Source organism: Monopterus albus, unplaced genomic scaffold, assembly GCF_001952655.1.
Source record: "Monopterus albus unplaced genomic scaffold, M_albus_1.0 scaffold47.1, whole genome shotgun sequence".
In the NCBI taxonomy this organism is placed as follows: Eukaryota; Metazoa; Chordata; class Actinopteri; order Synbranchiformes; family Synbranchidae; genus Monopterus; species Monopterus albus.
In genome coordinates this window covers 2,002,561-2,010,770 of record NW_018127927.1, presented here as the reverse complement: position 1 = coordinate 2,010,770, position 8,210 = coordinate 2,002,561, and the positions used below count along the sequence as shown (strand labels likewise).

At 39.9% G+C, this 8,210-nt stretch overlaps 1 pseudogene; it reads right to left on the bottom strand.

Annotated features, from left to right (window-relative positions):
* Positions 1-2,778: 2,778 nt before the first annotated feature.
* LOC109960454 (olfactory receptor 1F1-like) overlaps positions 2,779-8,210 on the bottom strand; it is a 33,917-nt pseudogene continuing 28,485 nt past the window's right edge.

The following is an 8,210-nucleotide window of genomic DNA, read 5'->3' as shown; positions in this document are numbered from 1 at the left end:
AGACCAGGTCTCATAGCAACGCTGGCGCTCTTCCTGAATCTGCAGACAACAACTAACTGTTTATAAAGACATATGTAGGAGGGTAATGTCTAGGTCGAAAGGTCAGGATATGTTGTACTGAGAATTCAAAATCTGCCTGGCGACAAGATCACCAAATGAGGGGTCAGAACGAGGTCAAGAAACCAACCAAGGAACGAGGATGAAGGACAACCCGGATGACGTCAGATCATTTGCATGACTCTCATTATAAATTCTTTATGCAGAGGAAACTCGTGGTTCCAGCTTCCTGCAGCAGCTATGCACTGACTTCTCTGTGTGATAGGGCTTCAGATAGAGACAGAACCCAGAGCTCTGTATTGCCTGTCTTGAATATTGTTTTCTTCATCAAGATTGTAATAAATATTTTAAAGGTAGTTTTGACTTCGACCCTTCCTCAGAAATGAACATGCAGGACGCTTAGGTCCTTCAGCATCTTATCTATAGTTTTCAGGATGACACTTATCGCTGCAATCAATTTATGCACATTTCACCAAGACAAGAAATATTACAAGTTGTCTCAAAACTGAATATTATAACTATAACGCATGCATAAGAGCCAGGTTAATACTGATACATGGAGCTGTTAATGAAACACAGACAAATAGTCATACTGGACTTTTCCATTATAAAAGCAAAATAATACTGATGATAAGTAGAAAAATAACTTTAACTCCTGAAATCCAATCCTAACACCAGGGTGTCCTTATTTTGACCAAACTATAGCATTAGCTGATCACTTTTGGTGGTGTGGTGGACAAAATTTGTATTCAGTTCTCCCAATCAACTGGGAAGGTAGATGTGCTAGAGTACAGGTGGCTCAGGAGTTGATTACCTTTGTCTCAGTGGAGCAGGCTAGGAATGGTAGTGCTAGAAGCAAGAGGGCGTATTCTTGAGATCCCACAGTGTGTCTAAACACTATTGGCCAGCCACTTGGAATCCCAAATGAGTTCAAAGCCAGACATGAGACTGCATCAGGGTTCGAGTCTATCTTACCCTGGATAACTGCAATTAAAAACACTTGAGTGGATAAACTACATTTTTTTACAACCAACAGCACACAGCACCTAGAGCCTCACAGATGATGCTCTAGGTGCATTAGGAGAGCAGGTGAGTGCTACAAGTGCTGTGTCCTGGCAGAACCGACAAGCACTTGATTGGATTTTAGCACAAAAAGGAGGTGTGTGTGCTCTCATAGAAGAGTACTGCTGTACTTATATACCAGGACATACAGCTCCTGAGGGAGCTTTCACGGAGGCTATGAGAAAGCTTAGGGATTTAAGGTCTGAAGTGAAGGATAATGCTGGTAAGAATAATAACATGGGTTGGATCAACTGGTTAGTGAATACCACCAGTGGCTGGAAACAAGGTCTGGTTAGATTAGTGGTAATTGTCTTTATTGGAGTAGTGGCCATGAGTTTTGTTGTTGCCTTCCTGTGATGAGGTCAGTGATACTTAGAGCAGTTGAGAGAAAAAAACTGCAGATGGTAATGATGGCACAGGAAGTGAAGCAGAATGAAGCTGCAACAGAGCTTGAAACAGATTGGCTGGACATCAGAGGACAAGACGGAGAAGAGCTCTACCAGGTGGCGACCGAGTGAAACTGCAGGAGGATGAGCTGACGACAGACAATGGATGTCATCACATCACATCTTCATATATTCAAATTACAGATGAATCAATTACATATAATCATTTTTACACATTTATTATCCAATCACATATTGCTGAGTATTTTCATTTAATCATTTTCATTTTATTTCAGCAGATTATTGCAGAATTATGAGTAGGAGATTTTTCTGAGGTGTAGGTGTTTATGTGTAATGGAACTATATTACAGCATGTTACAGTATGAGCTACAGTAAACATTACAGAATATTTACATGCTAGTTTAAGCATATTACTCATGTTTATGACGTGTTATATTTTGAATCTTACTATGTCTGTTTTCTGTTTACTCTCAGATCCAATGCAGGCCCTTTTTGGCGATTGCCCGCGAAAAGGCATCGAGCCAGGATGCCTGGGGGTCACTCGGGAATTTTCCTTCACCAGAGAAAGTCAAATGAATGACTCAAACGACGCCAAAGTTACAAAATTAATGTTTGTGAAGGTTTTTCGCCCGAGTATGCATGTGGAAACATCTGTGTTAAACTGTCAGGAAGTGTTTGCATTGAAGCTGTTTGTTTTACAGTACAGATGTGTATAATTAAAACTGTGTTATGTGTGGGGGAAGGAGGATCACCTGGTCGGTTATTCTTTATTTTCTATGACTGTTTATTTTCAGTGTATTGTACAGTATGTTAAATTGGAAAGTTGTGGAAATTAGGAAATTAGAAATTAGAGTAGAGAGTTTTGCTATGTTACAGTAGTACTTATTGTGCTTACGAGCATGTTTTTTAGAGTTTAGGGAGTTGGTTTAGTGCTAAGAGCCTTATTATTCCCTTTAGGTTCCCTAGTCGTATGCTTAGCAACCAGGGCTGAGATTTTGAATCTAAGATCATAAGAGAGCTTTGCACACTGACTGGGGCAACCAAAATGCGTACCACTCCCTATGATCCCTGGGGAAACCTGGTGGAAAGGTACAATATGACACTCTTAGACATGTTAGGCACACTGGAGGAAAAAGATAAGTACCATTGGAGAGACTTTATTAGGCCATGGACACATGCCTATAACTGTACAAAAAACAACACAACAGGGTATTCCCCATATGAAATTATGTTTGGCAGGCAGCCTAGACTGTCAATTGATCTTGTCCACAGATCCTACTCCGATTACATCAAAAAGTTTCCTCGAAACCTCCAAGAAAGCTACGCCCTTGCAACTGAACACTCACAAAAGATAGGGGAAAAAAAAAACAAAAAACGGTTTGACATGAGGATCAGAGCTACTGAGCTGTTCATGGGCGACAGAGTCCTAGTAAGGAACTTAAACATTAGAGGGAAGCACAAACTTGCTAATCGCTGGGAACAAAATATTCATATTGTTATAAAACGCATCAAGGGCAGTCCCGTTTATGTTGTCAAACCAGAAACTGGGGAGGGTCCACACCGCACCCTGCACAGGGATTTGCTCCTTCCTTGTGGGTTTTTACTTGTTGAGGACCAAACTGAATCCATGTCCCAAAATGAAAATCCAAGGAAGATGAGAACAGGAATAAAACAATGTTAAAGCAAATAACACTGAAGGAATGTACAGTAAGGAGGGTAAGCTGAGTGATGAAAAGGAAATGTGTATAGGCACATGGGAGCCACAAATCATCACAAACAGGCCCTAACATCAACCAGAAGTGATCCCTTCCAGGTCCCAGTCACTCAGACGTGACCCTGTATCAGCTCCTGACACCAGTATGATGCCCCAGGCGTCCATACCTGATTTTGACATACCTACCACCAACAGACAACATGAAGTCCCTGGTACAAGTAGTGTTGGGTTGACCCATCCTGATTCTAAATCTTCAGACCATGTTGTTATTAACATTCCAGATTCCTCCCATCCCAACTGACACAGAGCTTACTCCACCAGAACCTATAGTCGGTGGGGGGAAGCTGAAACTGGAGCTAAAACTGATATGGTTGCTGAAGAGGCAGTAGAGTTGAGGTGCTCTGATAGAGAAAGAAGCCCACCTCAGAAGCTTACTTATCCTTGTAAAGCCTGACACATCAAAACCTAGCCAGAACATTCTAATTTTTTGGAACTGAGATGTTTATTAAACCTTTCCAAAATATGATTCAAAATTCAAGATTTATGATTTTTATTTGCCATATATGCATAGACAGACAGTCCAGGCATATACGAATAGAGGTGCCATATTATTTAGTTTATGTTTATTTCTTTTGTATCACATTGGATACATGGGGAATTTTTGGCAATTTTTTGCTCAGAAACCTCACGTATCAAATATGATACAAATGGCTTTATAGGGTTAAGATAAAGTGGAAAAGCCATTGACTTTGGCTATTAGTTCTTTCTTCCAAACGCTGGGTATTGCATTCTCCAAATCTGTGCTTTCACCTCCAAAAATGTCCCAGTTAGACAACAGTGCATGAAGGGACTCATGCCGTTTAGAAGGGGAGAGTGTAACCCATGTAATTTTGGTGGTCTATATACTTTTTTTCCTTTTTTTAATTTACTTTCTTTTTTTACTATTTTGTTCCCCAGTAAACGTAACATTATTCACTAAGTATTGTTTCCCATGGATCGTGAAGGCACCATACAGTCGCTGGTTGAGTCCATGTTTTGGCCAGATTGTACTGTCAGGGTTGCCGTGTAAAGACGACAAACGGTGTTGTGTGGTGGACTCAATTATACGACCAGACGAGCGATATAACAGAAGATATTTTTACTAGGAAATAACCAGGTAAAATAATACAAAGTCCGAGAAGCAAAATCAGGTCAATCAAACAATCCAGGGTCGGCGCCGGTAGACAGGAATAGCCAGGAGATCCAGATTAGGGTAGTCAAGGGAAAGCACAGAGGTCGGTATACTGCAGACAAACAGAACTAGAAGGGGACAGGCAAAAACGGTAGTCAACAAACAGGTATCGGAGGTCAGACACGGAGAATCAGGCGAGATAAGAATGCTGGAAAGTCAGAGCTGGGGTCTAGAACAATCTGGCAGCGTCCTGTGGGAGGACGCTGCCTAAAAGGAAACAAAAACAGGTGCAAACAATAAGGAACAGGTGAACTAATGATGATTAAATAAAAGGGCCAAAACTGAGGTGAAACAAAACAGGAAGTGATGTGAAAATAAAAGCCTGACCGGAAACAGCGGAACCGAATCATGACAGATTCTGGGGGAAGGAAAAAAAAAAAAAAGAACTTTTTCCTTCCACTCTCTGGGGCCGAATGTGAGAAACAGCCTTAAGGAATACTGTTGAGCTTCAAAAATATTGTTCCTGAGCACAAAGGTGTTATGGTAGATTCCAGTAATTTGAAAAAACAGAGGAGAGTGAACTTATTCATTGAAGAATATCCTGATGAGTCAGTACTTTTAGATGCATGAATCATTTACATTATTTTTTTCAATGTACAAGTTGTGTAGATGGGAGTACATTGTTAATTATAAAACCAGTCAGGATATGCAATTTTTTTTTGAAAAAAAATATGAATGCTATGAGTGGTTAGCTGTGTTAGCCCTGTGAAATGTAAGCTAGCGCACCCATGTGTTTTTGGAAGCTGTATACTTCCATGCACATCCTTGGGTGTCGCTGTAAACCTGCTACAAGTTCAATATGAGCTTTGAGCCTTCCACAGGTGATTTGACCATGCTCTGGTTTTTTTTGACGTATTGTTTATTGGCCAATATCTAGATATGAAAGACAGAAGAAAATATGTTGATAAGAGAGATTTAATTTTTTTCGAGATGCAAATGTAATGCAGGAGTGGTTTATTTAGATGGATTTATTTGTTTTATTTTGCACATTGAAGGATTGTCCTGCACTACTGCGTGTAGGCTTGGGGTTTTTTTTTCCTTTATAAAGTCCACTCATAAAGGGGCTGAGCTGCACCATCCAAGGACTGGATGCCACCTGAGATGCCTACAGAGGATGCTCCGTATTCCAATCATCCACATGAATGCCACAAAATACAAATGAAATATAAAGTAGATAAATAAGTAACACAAAATCTAAGGCACTTTAAGCAGCAAATGCAGCAATATAATAAAAAATATATAAGAATATAATAAGAGAATATATGCTGCATGGGAGCAGCATGTGCAGCAGTCAACAGTCAATGTGCAATTATGCATGTGCAAACTGAGAATGTAAACAATTGGCCACTCGTTTCCAGGAGGGTGGTAGGACCTACAAAGGATTTCCTTTTCTTTGGCGAGGATTTGCGTCTTTTCCTTCTACGTTGAGATCTCAATGTTTTATTTGTTACTTTTAAAAAAATTTTTGGGGTCAGGCCTGGTACCACATAAAATTGATGCATCAAACAAAGAAGAGTAACTGAACTGCATTCTAAATACTAACTGAGGAACCAGTGCATATTAGATGCACAAAACTAGGGTGGCCCAGTGTCACCTACTGCGCTTATGGACACTTAAAGCGATGTATTGGAACTCAATATAGGGGTAAACTGAGGCAAATTGCATTAAATGAACATTGTTCCAGTTTTGTTCAGGCCCTGCCCTTTTGGGGAAGAGTAAGGGTCTAGTTACATGGTGACATTTGTTAAGGTTTTTTTTTTCTTTTCAAAATACACTTTGCTCCTTCATATGTACTTGTGTGTGTGTGTGTGTGTGTGTGCGCACGTGTGTGTGTACATGTGTGTGTGTGCATAATGTTTCTACCTTTAAAGCTTTCTCCTCCACATGCGTCCAGATCTAATCTCTGTCTCACTAACCTTGGAATTCCAGTGACCTGCAACTCTCCTCACTTCTAGACCAGTGGTGATAATAAATTCACCGTGGACTCTCTTAGCCAGAGCTGTAAATCTAATGAGATTCAGTAATTTAGTGGACAAGACACTAAAATGTTGAACAGTGCTTCAGTGACTAATACAGTAAATATTAACCAGTGGTTCAGTGAACACATAAGGTGATATGTAACTATGTAAACATAACTGTGACATATAAGTATGTGAACTTATGTATTCTAAAATAAAATCTTAACTCTTCTTTTTCTAATATGATAGACTAGTCATACACATACAAAGTGAACACACGGGTTAAATAAGCAACAATCATAGTGTCAATCTTACTTCGTACTTAATTCAAAAAAAATGTTGGAACTAATCCTAGAGCACAACTTTGTTAATAATTTTACTCCACATTACAGACCCAAGAAAGTCTTGGGCTGAGAAAAACAAAATCCTGACTCAGCAGTATATGAACAAATTTGCCAGGAGCAGCTCAACTATGAAAATGAGGCTCTGAAAGAATGAGCCACGGGTCACACAAAAGAAAATTGAAGCTTTCCTCGAAGAGAAAGTGGGTCTGTGCAATGAAAATGAGCTTCTGAAAAATGAGCCGTGGGTCACACAAAAGAAAATTGAGGCTCTGATGGAAGAGATACAATCCAAACAAATGGAAAATGATGACCTTCACAGGGAGAAAGTACATCTGTCCAAGAGAAATAAGGCTTTGAAAAGACAACTGACGGCAATAAAGGAAGAACTTAAAACTGAGGAAAAGAATAACAATGAAAAGAGTACAAATATATGATTTGAATGCACAGGTACGTGATAAGGACAAAAAGGTTGAGGAGCTAATTGAAAGATTGAGAGCTGTTCCATGCATTTGTAATAAACTGGAATGTATAATCAATTTTCTGAAACAAGAAAATAGTGAAACGCTACAGACAGACTTAAGCAGGTTTGAAAATGAAAAAGAAAGCATGAGAGAGCAGACACGGGCCCTGCAAAATGATATTCAGGCTGCCAACAAGATCGTGCAAAAACACAAAATGTTTAAGCAAGAAAACAAGTATGCCAGCCAACAAGAGGAAGAGTCTGCACAAGAAGCAATGAAACAAACTTGTGAGGACCCATAACTGGGCATTTTGGATGAAAAGAAGTTTGCCAGAACTTATGATGTTCGAACAGAGCTATTACACAATACAGCAGGAGAACGACTCCCTAAGAGAACAAAACAAGACCCTGGAAGAGAAGCTCCAGAAGGCCAGCTCAAAATCCAGTGGGATCCTGATATAGTTACAGACCCAAGAAAGTCTTGGGCTGAGCAAAACAAAATCCTGACGCAGCAGTATATGAAATAAATTTGCCAGGAGCCAGTACTATAAGACAATAGGGGATGAGAGGAGAGGGGATGACATGTGAAAGGAATTCACCACCTTTTGTGGTTGAGGAAATCACAGGGGAAATAGATTCACTCTCTGTCCTGACCGTGAGCTTGCAATCTGCCCACTGCAGTGTTGTGGGTTTTCTCCGGGAACTCCGGTTTACTCCCACTTATGCAGCAAGGTCCAACTCAGACCAAATGAGGAACTGCGCATGACAATCAAGTGCTCAATAAACTTGAAAAAAAACCAACAATTTCAAATTGAAAATTATTTCCTCCACAAAAAAGAGTGGGACTGTACAATAAAATGAGGCTCCAAAAAACGAGATGTGGGCCAAACATAAAGAAGTTGAAGCTCTCCTCAAAGATAAACTGGACCTATATGATAAAAATTATGCTCTGAAGGAAGAGCTACAAGCCAAACCAA